Source organism: Symphalangus syndactylus, chromosome 6 (assembly GCF_028878055.3).
Source record: "Symphalangus syndactylus isolate Jambi chromosome 6, NHGRI_mSymSyn1-v2.1_pri, whole genome shotgun sequence".
Lineage (NCBI taxonomy): Eukaryota > Metazoa > Chordata > Mammalia > Primates > Hylobatidae > Symphalangus > Symphalangus syndactylus.
Window position 1 is genome coordinate 54,258,594 of NC_072428.2, and position 24,341 is coordinate 54,282,934.

At 43.9% G+C, this 24,341-nt stretch overlaps 1 protein-coding gene across 3 annotated transcripts in view; it reads right to left on the bottom strand.

The window, feature by feature from the left end:
* Positions 1-24,341, bottom strand: part of RAB6A (RAB6A, member RAS oncogene family) — a 94,107-nt gene that overhangs the window by 61,722 nt on the left and 8,044 nt on the right. The gene's annotated exons all lie outside the window — the stretch shown is intronic.

A 24,341-nucleotide genomic window follows, 5' to 3' on the forward strand; every position in this document is an offset into this window, starting at 1 on the left:
TTTTTTTCCTTTGAGACAGAGTCTCACTCTGTTGTTACCCAGGCTGGAGTGCAATAGTGCAATCATGGCTCACTGCAGCCTCTGCCTCCCAGGCTCAAACACTCCTCCCACTTCAGCCTAGCAAGTAGCTGGGACCACAGACATGCGCCACCATGCCCAGCTAATTTTTTGTATTTTGGTGGAGACAGAGCTTCACCATGTTGCCCAGGCTGATCTCCAACCGCTGAGCTCCAGCGACCCACCTGCCTTGGCCTTCCAAAGTGTGGGGATTATGAGCATCAGCTACCACGCCTGGCCTGGAATATTCTTTATCCTAGGCTCCTGGGGTTCTAGGTGGCCAAGGGCATTGTCCAATATCAAAATAGCTTTAAAATGAATTCAAAAACAAAGCATCAATGGAACCACTCCAGAAAAAGAGTTATTGTCCAGACCTTCTTGCTGTACAACAGAAAATTGGCAGCTGGTGGTTATCTTTTCCCTTCAAGGCTTGGGGTTGGGGGGGGTTAGCAGCTTTATAGATAAGGGCAGTCTTGAGCATAAACTCAACTGCATTTGCACAAAAGAGTAGAATTAGCCTAGCCCTTCTTGCCTTAAATGCTGTTGCTTGCTTTTCTTCCTTACCAATAAATGTCCTTTGTGGCATTTTTCCCCCAGAACAGGGTATATTTGTCTGCATTAAAGACCTGTTCAGGCCGGGCATGGTGGCTCACGCTTATAATCTCAGCACTTAGGGAGACCGAGATGGGTGGATCACTTGAGGTCAGGAGTTCGAGACTAGCCTGACCAACATGGTGAAACCCCGTCTCCATTAAAAATACAAAAATCAGGCCAGGCGCAGTGGCTCCCGCCTGTAATCCCAGCACTTTGGGAGGCCGAGGCAGGCGGATCACAAGGTCAGGAGATTGGGACCATCCTGGCTAACACGGTGAAACCCCGTCTCTACTGAAAATACAAAAAATTAGCCAGGCGTGGTGGCGGGCACCTGTAGTCCCAGCTACTCGGGAGGCTGAGGCAGGAGAATGGCATGAACCCAGGAGGCAGAGCTTGCAGTGAGTCGAGACTGCGCCACCGCACTCCAGACTGGGCGACAGAGCGAGACTCTGTCTCAAAAAATATATAAAAATAAATAAATCAGCCGGGCGTGGGGGCATGCACCTTGTAATCCCAGCTACTCAGGAGGCTCAGGCACCAGAATCACCTGAATCTGGGAGGCAGAGACTGCACCACTGCACTCCAGTCTGGGCGACACAGTGAGACTCTGTCTCAAAGCAAACAAACAAACAAACAGACCTGTTCAGGCAGCTATCCTTTCTCCTCAATGATTTTCTTTTTCATCCCCCGAGACGATGTCTTGCTCTGTCACCCAGGCTGGAGTGCAGTGATGCAATGTCGGCTCACTGCAACCTCCACCTCCTGGGTTCAAGCAATTCTCCTGTCTCAGCCTCCCGAGTATCTGAGATTACAGGTGCGTGCCACCACGCCTGGCTGATTTTTTTATTTTTAGTAGAGACAGGGTTTCACCATGTTCGCCACGCTGGTCTCAAACTCCTGACCTCGTGATCCGCCTGCCTCAGCCTCCCAAAGTGCTGGGATTACAGGCGTGAGCGTCCACGTCTAGCCTCAATTATTTCCTTCATGGCATCTGCAAACTTGTCTTGGTTGGCAGAAGCTGCTTCTGCTGTTACATTGATTTTTTTGTTTTAAGCCAAGTCTTTCAAAAATCATCAAGCCATCCCTTGCTGGAATTAATTCTCCAGCTTCAGATCCTCCACCTTCCTTTTAAGTTGTCATATACTGATTTCATTTTTTCTCAAATCATATTACAGTCTATATTCTTATAGCAATTCTGCACCCATATAAAAGCTGTATTTTAGGCCAGGTGCGGTGGCTCACGGCTGTAATCCCAACACTTTGAGAGGCTGAGGCGGGCGGATCACCTGAGGTCAGGAGTTCGAGATCAGCCTGGCCAACATGGCAAAACCTCATTTCTACTAAAAATACAAGAATTAGCTGGGCGTGGTGATGCGCGCCTATAATCCCAGCTTCTCAGGAGACTGAGGCAGGAGAATTGCTTGAACCCAGGAGGTGGAGGTTACAGTGAGCCGAGATCATGCCACTGCACTCCAGCCTGGGCAACAGGGTGAGACACCATCTCAAAAAAATAAATAAATAAATAAAGAGAATGGACACATTGTGGCATAGTCATAAAATGAAATATTACAATGGCAAAATATCCTAACATGTAAAACTATATGAACAAATTTCAGACACTACGTAGAGTGAAAGAGGCCAGATACAAAAGAATATATACTCTGTAATTCTATTTATATGAAGTTCAAAACTGGTAGAATTAATGCTGATAGAAGTCAGAAAAGTTGTAAGGTGTTTATAACTGAGAAAGGGAGCCAAGGAATCTTCTAAATGCTAGTATTAATCATTACAAGGGTGAATAAAAAAGTAAAATTTCCAACAAGCCATATATTTAAGATTTGTCTACTTTATGCCCTTTACTGGATGTCATACTTTAAAATAAAATCTTTTTCTCAAAGAGTAAAACACTTTACTACATATGTATCATTCCCAATAAAAAGTGTATATATGTATGTGGCTATCAAGAACCCCTGATATACTGTGACAATAAGGGCACACTTCACCTTGTGAAGTGAGAAAAACTCCAGTTTAATAGTGGAGAAAAATTTACCCAGTTTATCAAGTTTTTGTTTTTGAGACGGAGTCTGGCTCTGTCGCCCAGGCTGGAGTGCAGTGACACGATCTCAGCTCACTGCAACCTTCACCTCCTGGGGTCAAGTGATTCTCCTGCCTCAGCCTCCTGGGTAGCTGAGATTATAGGCGCCCACCACCACACCCAGCTAGTTTTTGTATTTTTAATAGAGACGGAGTTTCACCATGTTGGCCAGGCTGGTCTCGAACTCCTGATCTCAGGTGATACACCTGCCTCAGCCCCCCCAAAGAGCTGGGATTACAGGCTTGAGCCACCGCACCTGGCCAGTTTATCCAGTTTAATAGTGAGAAAAAAAACTGACAAACCCAAATTGGAGATAAATCTACAGCAGCAGTCACCAATCTTTTTGGCACCAGGGACCAGTTTCATGGGAGACAGTTTTTCTATGGGTGTGGGGGAGGAGGAACGGTGGATGGTTTCAGGATGAAACTGTTCTACCTCAGATCATCAGGCATTAGATTCTCATAAGGAGCATGCAACCTAGATCCCTCACATGCACAGTTCACGATAGGATTCTCACTCCTATGAGAATCTAATGCCAGCACTGATCTGACAGGAGGTGGAGCTCAGGCCCACTGCTTACCTCCTGCCGTGAGGCCTGGTTCCTAATAGGAGAAATCTAAAATCCAGGAGAAAAAAACTAAAGGAGAGTGTCTCTTAGTAAAAGTAGGCAGGAACAAGACAACAAGTTGAGTATCTCTTAACCAAAATGCTCAGAACCATAAATATTTCAGATTTTAGAAAATTTGCATTATATTTGAGCATCCTTAATCCAAAAGCCTGAAATGAGAAATGCTCCAATGAGCATTTCCTTTGAAAGTCATGTCTAAATATAAAATTTTGATGCATGTATTTGTAAATCATCTCTTAAAAACTACATTTGCATTTACTATGCTGCCTCAATGCAATCTCCAGAAACAAAATAGAAATTATAGCACAATTTCAACATTTACAATAACATTCCTAAAATCACACCATCTGCACCATGCTAATTACACACTTGCAATTCTGTGAAGGCCAGACACGACAATGATCTCAGTAGGATTCACATTCCATTTGACTGTATTAACAACCACTGGCAAACAACTTGGTTATAAATTCTTATTCAAATGATAAGGCTAAATCTTTGAAACGTTTGTAGCCCAGGGCAAATATAATAGAAAAATAATCCTACTCACTTATATTTCTTCCTTTTAATGAGAACATACTAAATGCCAGGGACTGAAAAATGCTGGGGATATAAAAACAATCAGAACATAGTACTTGCTAAGGTTAAGTCAGAGAGACAAAAAGTTACTGCAGTGTGATAAAAAGTACAAGAGCATGTTGTGAATGAGGGCAGTCTTCTATTATAAGGCTAGAAGGTAAAGAAAAACTTTCCAGAGAAAAATGACTTTAAACGTGAGGTCTGAAGGAGACTTTAGCTAGAAGAAAAAGATATCTCAGGCCTTTAACAAGTACCATGAGTATTAGAGAGCTAACTTTGGAAGCTTTATTTATTTTTCCAATCTTATTTGGAAAGAAATAAATTTAAATATGTAACTCTACTTATATACGAGATTACCTAAATTCTTCAACAATAAATCAGACAAGTTAAATCTGTAATGAGCCATATGCAGGACATAACCTTGAGGATTTTGCTGCTAATATCAAACCTATCCCAACCTCAAAAGTCTACTTGAGAGAATAAGTAATATTTGAGGAGGCAGTTTCTGGAATCCCAACCTTGCCTTAAAAAAAAAAAAAGAGAGAGAGACAGAGAGAGATAAATCACATACCATACAATTCACCTTTTTTTTTTTTTTTTTTTTTGGAAACAGAGTGCAGTGGCATGATCGTGGCTCACCATGGCCTCAACCTCCTGGGTTGAAATAATCCTCTGACCTTAGCCTCCAGAGTAGCAGACAATACAGGTGGAAAGTGCTGGGATTAGATATGAGAAATTCACCCTTTTAAGGCCAGGTGCGGTGGCTCATGGCTGTAATCCCAGTACTCTGGGAGGCCAAGGCAGGCAGATGACTTGAGGTCAGGAGTTTGAGATCAGCCTGGCCAACATGGTGAAACCCCATCTCTACTAAAAATACAAAAATCAGCCGGGTGTGGTGGCAGAGACCCATAATCTCAGCTACTTGGGAGGCTGAGGCAGGGGAATCACTTGAATCCGGGAGGCAGAGGTTGCAGTAAGCCAAGATTGTACCACTGCACTCCAGCCTGGGCAACAGAGAAAGACTCTGTCTCCAAAAAAAAAAAAAGAAAAAGAAATTCACCAGTGAAAGTAATTCTAGATGAAGGCATCTCCTAATTGAAAACAAGTACAGTTGGCTGGGTGCGGTGGCTCACACCTGTAATCCCGGCACTTTGGGAGGCCAAGGTGGGTAGATCACCCGAGGTCAAAAGTTTGAGACCAGCCTGGCCAGCATGGTGAAATTCTGTCTGTACTAAAAATGCAAAAATTAGCCAGGCATTGTGGCTCATGTCTGTAATCCCAGCTACTCGGGAGGCTGAGGCAGGAGGATCACTTAATCCTGGGAGGCAAAGGTTACAGTGAGCCAAGATTGTGCCACTGCACTCCAGCCTGTGCAACACAGTGAGACTTCATCTCGAGAAAGAAAAAAAAAAAAAGCTAGCCAGGCATGGTGGTACATACTGTTGTCCCAGATACTTGAGAGGCTAAGGTGGGAGGACTGCTTGAGCCCAGGAGGTCAAAGCTACAATGAACCATGATCATGCCACTGCAGTCCAGCCTGGGTGACACAGTGAGACACTGTCTCCAAAAAAAACAAAAAAGAAAGAAAGAAAGAAAACAAGTGCTGGGACACAAAGCAAATCTCAACAAATTTCAAATGTTTGAAATCATATACAACGTATTCTCTGCCCTCAGTGAAACTGAACAAGAAATTTATAACTAAAAGATATCCAGAAAATGTTGAAATGTTTGGAAATAACGTAATGTAGTTCTAACCCAGAGGTTCAAGAACTCACAATGGAAATTTAGGCTTGGTGTGTTGGCTCGTGTATGTAATCCCACCACTTTAGGAGGCTGAGGAGGATCGAGTGAATACAGGAGTTCGAGATCAGCCTGGGCAAATAAGCGAGACCCTATCTCTACAAAAAACTTAAAATTTACTAGAGTGTGGTGGCATGCACCTGTAGTCCCCTACCTGGCAGGCCGAAGCAGAAGGATTGCTTGAACCTAGGAGTTTGAGGCTGCAGTGAGCTATGATCACGCCACTGCACTTCAGCCTGGGTGATAGAGCAAGACCCTGTTTCTAAATATCATCATCATTTGAGCTAAATGATAATGAAATCATTATAACATATTGCAAGTACTACCCATAAGAGCCAAAGTGCAGAAACAAGCCAAATGTCCAACAACTAATAAATAAAACGTGGTATATAGATAAAATGGGATGAAGTATTGATAATATGCTTCAAAATGAATGAACCTTGAAAACACTACACTAACTGAAAGAGGTCAGTCACTAAAGACCACATATTATTGCTGGGCATGGTGGCTCACGCCTGTAATCCCAGCACTTTGGGAGGCCAAGGCGGGTGGATCATGAGGTCAGGAGTTCAAGACCAGCCTGGCCAACATGGTGAAACCCCATTTCTACTAAAAAAAAAATACAAAAATTAGCTGGGCACAGCTGGGCGCAGTGGCTCACGCTTGTAATCCCAGCACTTTGGGAGGCCGAGGCGGGCGGATCATGAGGTCAGGAGATCGAGACCACAGTGAAACCCCGTCTCTACTAAAAATACAAAAAAATTAGCTGGGCGTGGTGGCGGGCGCCTGCAGTCCCAGCTACTCGGAGAGGCTGAGGCAGAAGAATGGCGTGAATCCGGGAGGCGGAGCTTGCAGTGAGCCGAGATTGTGCCACTGCACTTCAGCCTGGGCAACAGAGCGAGACTCCGTCTCAAAAAAAAAAAAAAAAAAAAAAATTAGCTGGGCATGGTGGCGGGCGCCTGTAATCCCAGCTACTCCGGAGGCTGAGGCAGAGAATTGCTTGAACCCGGGAGGCAGAGGTTGCAATGAGCCGAGATCACACCATGCACTCCAGCCTGGGCGACAGAGGGAGACTCCATCTCAAAAAACAAACAAACAAAAAAAAAAACAAAAAAACCCACATATTAGTGATATATATTAAAAACCACTAAACTGTATACTTGATACAAGTAAATTATATGATATGTAAACTTCAGCTCAATAAAGTTGTTATAAAAATTTATGCAGGTGATGGTTGTACTAAATGTGAATGTTATTTTTTATTTATTTATTTATTTTTAATAGAGACAAGGTCTCACTAAGTTGCCCAAGCTGGTTTTGAACTCCTGAGCTCAAGCAATCCTCCCACCACGGCCTCCCAAAGTACTCGGATTACAGTCGTGAGCCACCATGCCTAGCCGGTACTACAATGTGAATGTTCTTAATGCCACTGAACTACACACTTAAAAATGGCTAAAATGGTCAGGGACAGTGGCTCTTGCCTGTAATCCCAAATACCTGGGAAGCTGAAACTGGAGGATGCTTGAGGGAAGGAGTCCAAGGCTAGCCGGCAACACAGCAAAACTCCATCTCCAAAAACATTTAAAAAGAAATTTAGCCAAGCATGGTGGAGCAGCCCTGTAGCCCCAGCTACTTGGGAGGTTGAGGCAGGAAGATTCAAGTCCAGGAGTTTGCAGCTACTATAAACTGTGATAGTGCCACTGCACTCCAGCCCTGGCAACAGGGTAAGATCCTGTCTCAAAGTAAAAAATAAAATAAATATCCAATATTGAGGCCAGGTGTGGTGGCACTTTGGTAGACCGAGGCAGGCAGATCACTTGAGCTCAGGAGTTTGAGGCCAGCCTGGGCAACACGGCAAAACCCCGTCTCTACTAAAAAATACAAAAATTAGCCGGTGTAGTAGCACACACCTATAGTCCCAGTTACTTGAGAGGCTGAGCCCAGATGATTGCTTGAGCCTGGGAGTCAGAGGCTGCAGTGAGCCAAGACTGCGCCACTGCGCTCCAGCTTGGGCAACAGAGTGAGACTCTTGTCTCAAAAAACAAAACAAAACTAAACTAATATTGGGGCTGGGCACGGTGGTTCATGCCTGTAATCCCAGCACTTTGGGAGGCTGAGGTGGGCAGATCACTTGAGGTCAGGAGTTCAAGATCAGCCTGGCCAACATGGTGAAATCCTATCTCTACTAAAAATACAAAAATTAGCCAGGTGTGGTGGCGCGTGCCTGTAATTCTAGTACTCAGGAGGCTGAGGCACGAGAATCACTTGAACCTGGGAGGCAGAGGTTGCAGTGAGCCCAGATCACAGCACTGCACTCTGGCCTGGGAGACAGAGTGAGACTCTGCAAAAAATAATAATTAAAAAAAATATATATATATATATAAATATATATATAAAAATACCGGAACACCAAAGATAACTAAAAAGTAAACTAAAAAAAAAGGTTGATTAAAAAAAATTTTATTAAGAGATGGGGTCTCACTATATTGCCCAGGTTGGTCTCAAACTCCTGGGCTCAAGTGATCTTCCCGCCTCAGCCTCCCAAATGTTGGGATGAGTCATGAGCCGCCAATGCACTCAGCCTGATTTTTTTATTTTTTATTTTTTTGAATCGGTCCTGTTCTGTCTCAGGCTGGGGTGCAGTGACACCAATCATGGCTGACTGCAGTGTCAAGTCCCTGCGCTCAACAAATCCTGCCACCTCTAAGGTTGATTATTAAAAGTTAGATAAACTAATTATTGGGGCCTCAAGAAAACCGAGAGATATTAATTTAGAAGATAAGTTTTATAAGTGGTAAAGTAAGTCCTCACATAATATACTCTTGAAGGATACCTAGGATTCACAGAATCTAAGGCTGGTATTTGCACAAAAAAGAGAAGCCTCAGGCCGGGCGCGGTGGCTCATGCCTGTAATCCCAGCACTTTGGGAGGCCCAGGCGGGCAGATCACAAAGTCAGGAGATGGAGACCACCACCCTGGCTAACACAGTGAAACCTCATCTCTACTAAAAATACAAAAAATTAGCCGGGCTTGGTGGCACACGCCTGTAGTCCCAGCTACTCAGGAGGCTGAGGCAGGAGAATCGCTTGAACCTGGGAGGCAGAGGTTGCAGTGAGCTGAGATTGCGCCACTGCAGTCCAGCCTGGGCAACAGAGAGAGACTATCTCAAAAAAAAAAAAAAAAAAAGAGAGGCCTCAATTAGTCTACAACCTGTAACTATGATAAATTCTGACCTGCTTCATAATTCTTGGTCAATAACATTGGCCAGATAGTATTGAACTAGACCAATTAGATATTTATATTTTTTACTTTTTCCCACAAAAAAAACTATAAAAATTAATACGCTATGATAATGGTAGCTTAAATCATATGCTATGATTGTAGTAACAAAGCCAGGCAAAAGACACTATCTAGTCATTGTTCCATCCTGGTAACAAAGACAGTTGAGAAAAGTACCTAGGGATCACAACAGAAAAGCTCAGCTGCAAGCAGACCTCACTGCAATATTATATCCAAGGGCGTCTCACCTAGGTGATGCAATTCTAGAGGAAAACAAAATCAAATAAACCAAGCTAATGCTACTTTAGTGAAACTTGCCTAGTCAATAAAACTAAAGTTTAAAAATCTAGTAGCCTTTCTCTAAAAGACCTAAATCGAATCAACTTTTTTTGTTTCTCCTAAAGTTAATTTTTTTTAAAAAAACTAGCTGGCCAGGAGCGGCGGCTCACTCCGGTAATCCCAGCACTTTGGGAGGCCAAGGCAGGCGGATCACCTGAGGTCAGGAGTTTGAGACTAACCTGGCCAACGTGGTGAAACCCCGTCTCTACTAAAAATACAAAATTCGCCAGGCGTGATGGCACGCGCCTGTAATCCAGCTACTCGGGGGGCTGAGGCAGGACAATCACTTAAACCTGGGAGGTGGAGGTTGCAGTGAGCCGAGATCACGCCACTGCACTCCAGCCTGGGAGACAGAGTGAGACTCTGTATTTAAAAAGAAACAAAACAGGCCGGGCTTGGTGGCTCATGCTTGTAATCCCAGCACTTTGGGAGGCCGAGGCGGGCGGATCACGAGGTCAGGAGATCGAGATCACAGTGAAACCCCGTCTCTACTAAAAATACAAAAAATTAGCCGGGCATGGTGGTGGGCGCCTGTAGTCCCAGCTACTCAGAGAGGCTGAGGCAGGAGAATGGCGTGAACCAGGGAGGCAGAGCTTGCAGTGAGCCGAGATCGTGCCACTGCACTCCAGCCTGGGCGACAGAGCAAGACTCCATCTCAAAAAAAAAAAAAAAAAAAAAAGAAACAAAACAAAACACTACACTACACCTGTACAGTCGTATTTAAAAATGGAGAGAATGAATGTGGTTGTATAGAAAATTTGTTAAAATAAGTAATTTCACATCTATGGCTCAAAAGTTGTTTTAAATAAAAGTGGTTTCTCCACAATAATATTTATTAGATCTACAGTATGAGTTTCCAGCACGATGAAATAGAGACATCCAAAGTAAAAACAAAAAATATTTACCTGACAAAACAAAATATACTCCTTCTCCCCCTACCCCCCCAACGGAGTCTTGCTCTGTCGCCCAGGCTGGAATGCAGTGGCACAATCTCGGCTCACTGCAAGCTCCGACTCCCGGGTTCACGCCATTCTCCTGCCTCAGCCTCCAGAGTAGCTGGGACTACAGGCGCCTGCCACCAAGCTGGGCTAATTTTTTGTATTTTTAGTAGAGACGGGGTTTCACCGTGTTAGCCAGGATGTTCTCGATCTCCTGACCTCGTGATCCACCCGCCTCAGCCTCCCAAAGTGCTCTGGGATTACAGGCGTGAGCCACCGCGCCTGACCCTCCTTTTTTTTTTTTTTTTGGAGTGCAATGGTGCCATCTTGGCCCACTGCAATCTCCGACTCCCAGCTTCAAGCGATTCTCCTGTGTCAGCCTCCCAAGTAGCTGGGATTACAGGTGCACGCCACCACGCCTGACTAATTTTTTGTATTTTTAGTAGAGACGGGGTTTCACCATGTTGGCCAGGCTGGTCTTCAACTCCTGACCTCAGGTGATCCACCCACCTCAGCCTCCCAAAGTGCTGAAATTACAGGCGTGAGCCACCATGCCCGGCCCAAAATATACTCTTACCATATGATCCAGCAACCATGCTCCTTGGTATTTACCCAAAAGAGCTGAAAACATGTCTACACAAAAATCTGCACAAGAAAAAAAAGGATGTATAAGGATGTTTACAGCTGCTTTTTATTAGTAACTGGCAAAACTTGAAAGCAATCAAAATGTCCTTAAGTAGGTGAATGGATAAAGAAACTGTGGTATATCCACACAATTGAATATTATTCAGCACCAAAAAGAAATAAGCTATCAAATCACAGAAAGACATGCCAGAACCTAATGTGAACTATTAAATGAAAATATCCAAGTTGGCCAGGCGTGGTGGCTCACGCCTGTAATCCCAGCACTTTGGGAGGCGGAGACGGGTGGATCATCAGGTCAGGAGATCGAGACTATCCTGGCCAACATGGTGAAACCCCATCTCTACTAAAAATACAAAAAAATCAGCTGGGCATGGTGGCATGCGCCTGTAGTCCCAGCTACTTGGGAGGCTGAGGCAGGAGAATCGCTTGAACCCAGGAGGAGGAGCTTGCAGTGAGCCAAGATCGTACCACTGCACTCCAGCCTGGCAACAGAGCGAGACTCTGTCTCAAAAAAAAAAAAAAAAAAAAAAAAAAAGAAAAGAAAAGAAAAGAAAATATCCTATCTCAAAAGGAATGCATACATGATCCAACTACATAATATTCTGGAAAAGACAAAACTGAAGACACAGTAAAACATCAGTGTTTGCTAGAGGTTGGGAGTGGGGAGAAGTAGACAGAGCAGAGGGATGTTTAGAGAAGTGAAAATATTCCATATAATACTATAATGGTAGATACATGTCATTATGTATTTGTCCAAACCCAAAGAATATACAACACCAAGAATAAATTCTAATGCAAGCAATGAACTTTGGGTAATTAATGACATGTCAGTGTCAGTTCATTGACTGACTAATGTACCATTCTAGCAGGGGATGCTGATTACGAGGGAGATTAATGCATGTGTGGAGGCAGGAGATATACAGGAAATATCAGTAAGTTCCTCTCAATTTTGCTGTGAACCTAAAACTGATCTAAAAAATTAAATCTTAAAAAATTTCACTTCATCGGCCGGGCGCGGTGGCTCACGCTTGTAATCCCAGCACTTTGGGAGGCCGAGGCGGGCGGATCACGAGGTCAGGAGATCGAGACCACGGTGAAACCCCGTCTCTACTAAAAAATACAAAAAATTAGCCGGGCGTGGTGGCGGGCGCCTGTAGTCCCAGCTACTCAGAGAGGCTGAGGCAGGAGAACGGCGTGAACCTGGGAGGCGGAGCTTGCAGTGAGCCGAGATTGCGCCACTGCACTCCAGCCTGGGCGACAGAGCGAGACTCTGACTCAAAAAAAAAAAAAAAAAAATTCATTTCATCTTAATTTTTTATTTCTTTTAGACAAGAAGGGAATGTGATTTAAAAAGAAAAACAAAATTAAAAAAGAAAAAAATAAAATAGGCTGGGCATGGTGGCTCATGCCTGTAATTCCAGCACGTTGGGAGGCCGAGGCAGGTGGATTACTTGAGGTCAGAGGTTCAAGACCAGCCTGGTTAATATGGTGAAAGGCTGTCTCTACTAAAAATACAAAAATTAGCCAGGCGTGATGGTGGGCACCTGTAATCCCAGCTACTCGGGAGGCTGAGGCAGAATTGCTTGAACCCAGGAGGCAGAGGTTGCAGTGAGCCGAGATTGTGCCACTGCACTCCAGCCTGGGCGACAGAGCGAGACTCTGTCTCAAAAATAAATAAATAAATAAATAAATAATAAAACAAAATAGAAACAGGGTCTGGCTATGGCTGCCCAGCCTTATCTCAAACTCCTGGATTCAAGTGATCCTCTCGCCTAAGCTTCCCAAAGTGCTGGGATTACAGGCATGAGCCACCACACGTAGACAAAAAAACTTGTTTAACTACATAAAAGCTGCAGACAAGAAAAATACATAATGGTAAAGACAGACTACTGATTACTCTTATCAAAGAAAAATGGGCCGGGCGCGGTGGCTCACGCCTGTAATGCCAGCACACTGGGAGGCTGAGGCAGGTGGATCACCTGAGGTCAGGAGTTCAAGGCCAGCCTGACCAACACGGAAAAACCGCGTCGCTACTAAAAATACAAAATCAGCTGGGCGTGGTAGCACATGCCTGTAATCCCAGCACTTGGGAGGCTGAGGAAGGAGAATCGCTTCAACTCGGGAGGTGGAGTTTGCAGTGAACCGAGATCGCCCCATTGACTCCAGTCTGGGCAACAAGAATGAAAATCCGTCTCAAAAAAAAAAAAAAGTAAACAAATACATCAATCCTCAAATGGCTATTTCTCACTTCATTCCAAAACTATTAAATGCTAGGAAATAAGGAGGTTGGGGAATAAGAATGCAAAAACAAATACGAGTAAAGCCCTGACCTCAAAGGAGCTTACAATCCACTGAAGAAAACAAATATGCACACATACAAGAGAGTGAACAAGATGAGAAAGCACTGTAAGGCCGAGCTCGGTGGCTCACGCCTGTAACCCCAGCACTTTGGGAGGCAAGGCGGGCAGATCACTCAGGAGTTTGAGACCAGCCTGGGCAGCATAGTGAAACCCCATCTCTACTAAAAATACAAAAAAAAAAAAAAATTAGCCAGGTGTTGTGGTGGGCACCTGTAATCCCAGCTACTCCAGAGGCTGAGGCAGGAGAACTACTTGAACCTGGGAGGCGGAGGTTGCAATGACCCAAGATTGCGCCACCGCACTCCAGCCTGAGCAACAGAGTGAAACTCTGTCTCAAAAAAAAAGAAAAAAAAAAAGAAAGAAAGCACTGTGCAGTGTCCAACCTCCATACTAGCAGAGGTATCCTTCTTCAATTTATAAAACATTGCAGGGGTCCCCAGTATCTGTAAGATAATGTTAAACTTTTAGCAGGTCATCAAGGACCTTTATGTCAAACTTGAGTTTGAAGCCAGGTGTGGTGGTGTGTGCCTGTAGTCCCAACTACTCAAGAGTATCAGGTGGGAGGATCACTTGAGCCCGGGAGACTGAGGCTTCAGCCATGATCACTGCAGCCTGGGCAACATGGCGAGATCCTGTCTCAGACAAAAACAACCAACCAAAAAAAAAAACACTTAATTCTGAGCCTAGCCTCCAGTCTCATCTCACACCTTTGACAAACATAAACCTCATCTGCCAATTACAGAAGGCTATTAATTATTCTCCAAGCATACCATGTACTTTAGAGGCTCTGAGCCCTTGCTCATGTAACACAATTTTGTGAAACTTTTCTTTCCTGGTTACATTATTAGCTCATAAAATTGATATCAGATACGGTTCTGCCAGAGGGAAAAAAAACTAAATAATCTTTCTAAATTACTTTCAGCCTAAGATTGTATCTCTCTAAGAATTTTAGATCAGCCAGGTGCCGTGGCTCATGCCTGCAATCCCAGCACTTTGAGAGGCTGAGGCAGGGTGATCCCAAAAGTTCAACATGGACAACATGGCAAGACCCTATCTCTACAAAAAATTTTAAACTGGACGGGTGCAGTGGCTCACACTTTGGGAGGCTGAGGCGGGTGGATCACGAGGTCAAGAGATGGAGAACAATCCTGGCTAACACAGTGAAACCCTGTCTCTACTAAAAATACAAAAAATTAGCCGGGCATGGTGGCAGGCGCCTGTAGTCCCAGCTACTCGGGAGGCTGAGGCAGGAGAATGGCGTGAACTCGGGAGGTGGAGGTTGCAGCGAGCCGAGATCGCACCAATGCACTCCAGCCTGGGCAACAGAGGGAGACTCCATCTCAAAAAAAAAAAACAAAAAACAAAAAACCAAAACTCAAATTAGCCACATGTAATAGCACATGCCTGTGGTCCCAGCTACTCAGGAGGCTGAGGGAGGAGGATCACTTGAGCCCAGGAGGTCAAGGCTGCAGTATACTGTGATGACACCACTGCACTCCAGCCTGGGCAACAGAGTGCGACCCTGTCTCCAAAAAAAAAAAAAGAATTTTAGATGGCAGCGGGACTTTTATTTTATTCCTACAACAAAGTCAACACACTTTTATAATTGTATCATAAGGACAAAAAGAGAAATCAAAATAGTTTGCACTCTAAAAGAATATTCCAGTGGAAAGTTCAAAATAAGTACTGGGGCTGGGCACAGTGGCTCACGCCTGTAATCCCAACACTTTGGGAGGCTGAGGCGGGCAGGTCATGAGGCCAAGAGATCGAGACCATCCTGGCCAACATGGTGAAACCCCATCTCTACTATAAATACAAAAATTAGCTGGGCGTGGTGATGCACACCTGTAGTCCCAGCTACTCGGGAGGCTGAAGCAGGAGAATCGCTTGAACCCGGGAGGTGGAGGTTGCAGTGAGCCGAGACCGCGCCACTGCACTCCAGCCTGGCGACAGAGCGGGAATCCATCTCAAAAGAAAAAAAAAAAAGAGTAAAGAGTACTGGCATAAGACTGACTACTAGCACAAGACTCACTTTATCAGCATTATTTCACTCAAACACTTTAGTGTAGAAATTTTAAATAAAGCATGATCCATCTTTTCTTGTGGGAAAAAATAAGAAAAAATGGTAATATAATAAACACATTAACACTATCTCACAGTATCTTGTTAATGCATTTATTTACTAGTTTACCTCTCTCAACTACACACGATAAAATAAGAAATAAGAACTGTATTTTTCTTGTTCACAGCTGTATACTCAGAGAGTCAGTTTCTGCCTGGCACTGAATGAATTAATTAACCAATGGAGAGAAACTTCACCAAGTAGACTTCATTCAGTACTTTAGGCAGTTAATGTGGTCCAGAGTTTGGCCTAAAACAACTTTAAATTCTTAGAAAAATGAAAGTGGATACAACTCACAGAGACATAAAATTAGCCTTAAGAAATAGAGATACAGGCCGGGCGCAGTGACTAACACCTATAATCCCAGTACTTTGGGAGGCTGAAGCAGGTGGATCACTTGAGGTCAGGAGTTCGAGACCAGCCTAACCAACACGGTGAAAACTTGTCACTATTAAAAATACAAAAATGAGATGGGTGGATCATCTGAGGTCACGAGTTTGAGAACAGGCTGGCCAACATGGTGAAACCCTGTCTCTACTAAAAATATAAAAACTTAGGCATGGTGGCGTGTGCCCGTAATCCCAGCTACGCAGGAGGCTGAGGCAGGAAAACTGCTCGAACCCGGGAGGTGGAAGTTGCAGTGAGCCAAGATCATTCCACTGGACTCCAGCCTGGGTGACAGAGCGAAACTCCATCTCAAAAAAAATTAAAAAATTAACAGGGCATGGTGGCACACGCCTGTAGTTCCAGCTACTCAGGAGGCTGAGGCACAAGAATCGCTTAAACCCTGGAGGCAGAGATTGCAGTGAGCCGAGACTGTGCCACTGCACTCCAGCCTGGGCAAGAGTGAGACTCCGTCTCAAAAAAAAAAAGAAAGAAAGAAAGAAATACAGATACAAAACAACGAAGATCAGTCAAGTGCAGAGGTCGCACCAGTAGTCCCAGCTAACTACTCAGGAGGCTGAGGTGAGAGGATCACTTGAGCCCACGGAGTTCAAGAGCGGCCTGGCCAACAGAGGCCCCATCAATTTAAAAGAAAAAAAAGAAAAGCTGTTGTAAGCTAAAGAGAGAAAAGAAAAAAAAAAAAAGAGTCAAATTTTCTAATTTATAGTAAGAAATAACTTTTCTAAGAATGAGAATATTGGCCGGGCGCGGTGGCTCACGCTTGTAATCCCAGCACTCTGGGAGGCCGAGGTGGGCGGATCACGAGGTCAGGAGATCGAGACCACGGTGAAACCCCGTCTCTACTAAAAATACAAAAAATTAGCCGGGCATGGTGGCGGGCACATGTAGTCCCAGCTACTCGGAGAGGCTGAGGCAGGAGAATGGCGTGAACCCGGGAGGCGGAGCTTGCAGTGAGCCGAGATCGCGCCACTGCACTCCAACCTGGGTGACAGAGCAAGACTCCGTCTCAAAAAAAAAAAAAAAAAAAAAAAGAATGAGAATATTCATCAATTTTTCTCATTCAAACTGTATATTTATGATTTATATGCTTCTATGTATACTGTGTATCAATCAAACATTTTCTCTATACACACACACAAAAAATAGCCAGGCATGGTGGCACATGCCTGTAGTCCCAACTACTAGGGAAACTGAGGCAGAAGAAACACTTGAGCCCAGGGGTTCAAAGTCAGTGTGCTATGATTGTGCCATTACACTCCAGCCTAGGTGACAGAGCGAGACTCTGTCTCTTAAAAAAACCCAGCACTTTGGGAGGCCAAGGCAGGAGGATCAATTGAGTACAGGAGTTCAAAACCAGCCTGGCAACACAAAAAGACCTCATCTCTGCTAAAAATAAAAAAATTTAGCTGGGGATGGTGGTACACATCTGTATTCCCAGCTACAGTGAGAGGATTGCCTAAGCCCAGGAGACTGAGGCTGCAGTGAGCAGTGATCACACTACCATCACACTCCAACCAGGGAGACGTAGCAAAACTCTGCCTCAAAATAAATTTAAAAAAAAAAAAAAAAAATTGAGTTGTAGAACCAGACTACTGGGTTGAAATCCCAGCTTGCCTACTTACTAACCATGCAACCATGAGACAAGTTAGTTAATCTCTCTGTGCCTCAATTTCCTCACAGTAAAATCAGAGTAACAGCAGTACATGTAGTAGGACTGTTTTTTGTTGTTGTTGTTTTTGAGATGGAGTCTCGCTCTATCACTCAGGCTGGAGTGTGGTGGTGCAATCTCGGTGCACTGCAACCTCCCCCTCCCAGGTTCAAACGTTTCGGCCTCCCAAAGTGCTGGGATTACAGGCGTGAGCCACTGCAACCAGCCATAGGACTGTTTTAACATTCTATTTGGAAATTTTTTTGGCTTATAGAAAAGTTATAAAAATAGTACAGAGAATTTCAGTACACCTTTTACCTGGCTTCCTGTAAGATAAAATCTTTCTTTTTTTTTTTTTTCTGAGATGGAGTCTTGCTCTGTCGCCCAGGCTGGAGTGCAGTGGTGCAATCTCGGCTCACTGCAATCTCCACCTCCCGGGTTCAAGCAATTCTCCTGCCTCAGCCTCCCGAGTAGCTGGGATTACAGGCACCCACAAGTATGCCCAGCTATTTTTTGCATTTTTAGTAGAGACCATGTTGGCCAGGCTGGTCTCGAACTCCTGACCCTGTGATCGGCCTGCCTCGGCCTCCCAAAGTGCTGGGAATTACAGCTGTGAGACACCATGCCTGGCCAGCCTCTAAGATAAAATCTTACATAACCACAGCACAATTATCAAAACTAAGAAATTAACAGTGATAAAATGTTATTAACTAAACTATGTAACTTATTTAGAATTTCACCCGTTTTTCTACCAATGCCCTTTTTCTGTTCCAAGACGTCATCCAGGATCCCACATTGCATTTAGTCGTCATGTCTCCTTGGTCTCCTCTGATTTGTGAGATTTTTGCCATTTTCCCTTGTTTTCATGACATGGACACTTTCAAATAATACTGGTCAGTTGTTTCATGTAATGTTCCTCAATTTGGATTTGTCTGATGTTTTCTCATGATTAGACAGAGGCCATGCATTCTTGGCAAAACTACCACAGAACTGATGTGCCTTTCTCAGTGCATTATAACAGAGGATACATAATGGCTCATTATCTTACTCCTAACGACGTTAACCTTAATCACTTGGTTATTGGTGGTGTCTACAGTGTTTCTTCACCCTAAAGTTAATGTTTCTCCCTTTGCAAATAACAACTATTGGGGAAGATACTTTGAGATGATGCAAACATTGTGTTCTCAAACTTTTGCCCACCAATTTTAAAATTCATCAAAGGGATCTTACCTGCAGCAGTTATTACTGTGGTATTCTAACGGTGATTTTTAAATTTACCTCATTCTGTCTGTATTTGTTAATTGGAATTATTTTAAAGGAAGAGCTGTCACTTCTTTATATTATGAACTCATGGATATTTTAATTCTCTAATATAGAGATCCTGAAATATTAAGCTCAAAAACACGTAAAGGAATGAACAGTATCCCAAAAATAAAGGCCTCTATGAGCAATTACATACATAAATGTCAAGAATATTTCAATAAGGAGGTCTTCCTCTTTGAGCAGCCATAGCAAAATAGTTACAATATGACATGTGGAGTTTGCTTTAAAATAACCCACTTTTCCCAAGAGTTCAAGGTTACAGTGAGCTATGGCTGCACCACTGGAATCCAGCCTAGGTGACAGAATGAGACCTTGTCTCTAAAAAATAAATAGATACATAAAATAACCCACTTTGGTACAGAGGTTGGGAATGCTATATAGATGAAAAAAGATTAAGATACGAGTTAATAATTATTAAAGCTGTGTAACAGCTAACAGGGGCTCCTGATGCTAGTCTCCGTATTTTTTTATATGTTTAAATTTTTCCATAATGAAGAGTCAAAAAATACTTAAGGACCCCAAAACACAGTATTTAGTTAAATCACAAGTTCACTTTTCAAATATGCCATTTACACCTGTTGCCTATTTCTGAATCCTCCTTCATCCCCCAAAAATTCTACCAAAACTAACTTTAAAAAATTATGGATTAGGCTGGGCGCGGTGGCTCATACCTGTAATTCCAACACTTTGGAAGGCCAAGGTGGGCAGATCAATTGAGGTCAGGAGTTTGAGACCAGCCTGGCCAATATGATGACACCCCGTCTCTACTAAAAATAAAAAAATTAACCAGGCGTGGCAGCAGACACCTGTAATCCCGACTACTTGGGAAGCTGAGGCACGAGAATCTCTTGAACCCGGAAGGCAAAGCTTGCAGTGAGCCAAGATCACGACACTGCACTCCAGCCTGGACAACAGACAAAGACTCTATCTTAAAAAAAGAAAAAAAAAGGCCGGGCGCGGTGGCTCACACTTGTAATCCCAGCACTTTGGGAGGCCGAGGCGGGTGGATCACGAGGTCAGGAGATCGAGACCACAGTGAAACCCCGTCTCTACTAAAAATACAAAAAATTAGCCGGGCGTGGTGGCGGGCGCCTGTAGTCCCAGCTACTCAGACAGGCTGACGCAGGAGAATGGCGTGAACCTGGGAAGCGGAGCTTGCAGTGAGCCGAGATTGCGCCACTGCACTCCAGCCTGGGTGACAGAGCGAGACTCCGTCTCAAAAAAAAAAAAAAAAAAGAAATGTGGTATACATCTACCATGGAATACTACTCAGCCATAAAAAGGAACGAAGTAATGGCATTCGCAGCAACTTGGATGGAGTTGGAGACTGTTATTCTAAGTGAAGTAACTCAGGAATGGAAAACCAAACATCGTGTGTTCTCATTTATGTAAGTGGGAGCTAAGCTATGAGAACACAAAGGCAAAACAATGACATAATGGACTTTGGAGACTCACGGGGAAGTGGGAGAGGGATAAAAGACTACATACACACTGGGTAGAGTGTACACTGCTCGGGTGATGGGTGCACCAAAATCTCATAAATCACCACTAAAGAACTCTTCCATGCAACCAAACACCCACCACCTGTTCCCCGAAAACTACTGAAAAATAAAAGGCAGAGACATGTTCTGTACAGTATACAACTTAATGACAATTTAACAAACCAAACTAGCTGGGCTCAGTGGCTCACTGACTGTAATCTCAGCCTTTTGGGAGGCTGAGGCCAGAGGATCGCTCGAGGCCAGAGCATTGCTCAAGGCCAGGAGTTTGAGACCACCCTGGTCAACAAAGCAAGATCTATCTCTATGAGAAAACTTAAAAATTAGTCAGCTGTGGTGGTATGTGCCTACAGTCCTAGCTACTCGGGAGGCTAAGCCAGGAAGACTGCTTAAGCCCAGGAGTTTGAGGATGCAGTGAGCTATGATCACACCACTACACTCCAGCCTGGGTAACAGAGCAAGACCCTGACTGTAAGAAAGAAAAAAACTGACAGGGTATGGTGTCATATGCCTGTAGTCCCAGCTACTCGGGAGGCTGAGGCAGGAGAATCACTTGAGCTCAGGAGTTCAAGGCCAGCCTGGGCAACATAGCGAGATCTTATCTCTAATTACAACATTTTTAACACAAATTTTAAAAAACAATTTTTTAAAAAATCTGCCTTATAATAACAGGTAAAGATGAGTGTTAGAAGTAAGCGAGAGATACGAAGGTAGAAGTCAGACCATGAAAGGCTTTAACTTAGACAAGAGAGTTTGGATTTCATCTCAAAAGTAAAGTTTGTTAGGATGTTTTGACAAGGTTTAGTCAATCTCACAATGGACAGGATAACAAGGAGGTTTATTTAGTACTTATTAATTTTAAAAATCATAAAATATTTGTCCTTTTGTGACTGCCTTATTTCACTTAGCATAATGTCCTCAAAGTTCATCCACATTGTAGCATGCATCAGATTTCCTTCCTTTTTTTTTTTTTTTGAGACAGAGTTGCACTCTGTTGCCCAGGCTGGAGTGCAGTGGCATGATGTCAGCTCACTGCAACCTCCACCGCCCAGGTTCAAGGTTCAAGCAATTCTTGTGCCTCAGTCTCCAGGGTAGCTGGGATTATAGGCACGTGCCACCGCGCCCAGCAAATTTTTGTATTTTTAGTAGAGGCAGGGTTTCTCCATGTTGGCCAAGCTGGTCTTGAACTCCTGGCCTCAAGTGATCCTCATGCCTTGGCCTCCCAAACTGTTGAGATTACAGGCATGAGCCCCCACACCAGGCCAAGATTTCCTTCCTTTTTAAGGCTAATATTCCATTGTATGCATGTGTCACATATTGTTTATTCATTCATCTGTGGATGGATACTTGTTTGCCTCTACCTTTTGGCTACTATGCATAATGCTACTATGAGTATGGAGGTAAATAAGTTGGTTTTAATTTTATAAAGTGTACTTTTTTTTTTTGAGGCAGGGTCTTGCTTTGTCTCCCAGGCTAGAGTGAGGTGACACAATCAAGACTCACAGTAGCCTCAACCTCCTATGCTCAAGCTAGCCTCCCAAGTAGCTGGGACTACAGGCATGTGCCACCACACCTGGTTAATTTTTTTAATTTTTTGTAAGGATAAGGTCTCACTATGTTGCCCAGGCTGGTCTCGAACTCCTGGCCTCAAGCAATCCTCCCGCCTTAGTGTCCCAAAGTGTTGGGATTACAGGTGTGAGTCACCATGCCCCCTGGCCAAAATGTACTTTTAAAAAAGAAGAGAGTCAGGCTCAGTGGCCTGAGTCTATAGTCCCAGCTACTCAGGAGGCTGAGGCAGGAGGATCACTTAAGCCCAGGAGTTCAGGGCTGTAGTATGCTATAATCATGACTGTGAATGGACTGCACTCCAGCCTAGGCAACACCGAGAGACCCTGTCTCAAAAAACAAACCAACCAACCAACCCTAGGCAAGTATTAAGTGTTGGTTCTCAGAAAATCTGAATCATCCAAGTTAGAAGGTAGAAAGCGAATGGAAAAGTAGTAATTGACCTAACGGACTCAATAATGATCAATTTTAAACCGACAATGGGGAAAGCCGAGAAAGCTGATTTGGACCACAGAACCCCCATTGACTTAGGAATTGTCTGGACCAAGTACATCTAGAAATAAAGGTGAAGATGGAGCTAAAAACAGAAGGAAGGGATGAAAGCCTATTTAACAAGTAGATTAACACTCTCTTCTAGTCCCTCTTCTGTTCAACACAGATGAAAATTAGAAGATAATGCTGGTGAGAAAGAAAAACAGGGTTTCTGTACTAGGGATTACAAGGTACAGCTGAGGGATAGAGTACAAACAATATTAAAAGCAAGAAGACTAAATGCATTTACTGTATGTTATGACTTTAAACCCTCTCTCCATTCACCTCCAAGAACACTGACAACCAAGATTCTCTCCAGCAGTGCACTGAGTAATTCTTCTTCAGGGAATCTGACCAGCAAAAAGACTTAAAGACCTAACATCAGAGACTCCCAAAAAAGAACTCAGCAAGATCATTCTGCAGTAAAGACCCACAAACCCACACAAGAGCTTAAAAAAAAAAAAAAAAAAAACACAACTGTCAGTGCTCAACTCTTAAATAGAAGCAAATAGCCAAGAAACACTATTTTGAGGACCACATCAAACAGGAAATAGAGAAACTAAAACAAGCAGAGATGAAAAACAATTTACAAAAACTAAATATGCAGGAAGAAAAAAGTCATGTATCTTATTGATATCTTCAAAATGACAAGAAAAGGTAAAAATGGGGAATTAAAAAGATGCTACAGAAGGCTGGGTGTGTGTGGTGACTCCCACCTGTAATCCCAGCACTTTGGGAGGCCAAGGGAGCAGATCACTGAAGATCAGGAGTTCGAGACCAGTCTGACAAAGTGAAATCACGTCTCTACTAAAAATACAAAAATTAGCCAGGCATGGTGGCGGATGCCTGTAATCTCAGCTACTCAGGAGACTGAGGTATGAGAATCGTTTGAACCTGGGAGGTAGAGGTTGCAGTAAGCCAAGATTGCACCATTGCACTCCAGCCAGGGTGACAGGGTGAGATTCTGTCTCAAAAAGACAAAAAACAGATGCTACAGAAAAGGAACATTCAGAAGATGAACAAAAACACTCTTTGAAATTAAAATGATAAGAACTGGCATGGTGGCTCATGCCTGTAATCCTAGCACGCTGGGAGGCCGAGGCCGGGCAGATCGCATGAGCTCAGGAATTGCTCAGGATGAGCCTGGGCAACATGGTGAAACGCCATCTCTACCAAAAATACAAAAAATAGCCGGGCTTGGTAGCGCATGCTTGTGGTTCCAGCTACTCAAGAGGCTGAGGTGGGAGGAACACTTGAGCCTGGAAGGCACAGGTTGCAGTGAGCTGAGATTGCACCACTGCACTCAAGCCTGGGTGACAGAGTAAGACTCCGCTCAAAAAAAAAAAAAAAAAAAAAAAGAAAAAAAATTAAAATGATAGCAGAAAAAAAATAGAATGGAAGAAAGTTGAGAAAAATCTTATGAGAATTAAAACAGAAGCATAAGGAAATGGAAGAGACCAGATGAAATAAAATCAGGAAGTCTAATAAAAAGTCCAAGCCAGGTGAGGTGGTGCATGCCTGTAATTCCAGAGTCAGGAGCTTGAGGCAAGAGAATCACTTGAGGCCAGGAGTTGGAAAGCAGCCTGGCAACACAGCAAGACCTCGTTTGCTAAAAAATAATTTTTTTAATCAGCCAAGCGCAATGGTGAATGCCTCTAATCCTAACAGCTCCAAAGGCTGAGGTGGGAGGATCACTTGAGCCCAGGAGCTCGTGGCTGCAGTGAGCTATAATGGCACCCCTGTACTGCAGCCTGGGTGAGAGAGCAAGGAGTTCAAGACTGACCTGGCCAACATGGCCACTCACTGCAACCTCCGCTTCCCGGGTTCAAGTGACCCTCCCGCCTCAGCCTCCTGAGTAGATGGGATTACAGATGCATGCCATCATGCCCAGCTAATTTTTTGTATTTTAGTAGAGACAGGGTTTCACCATGTTGGC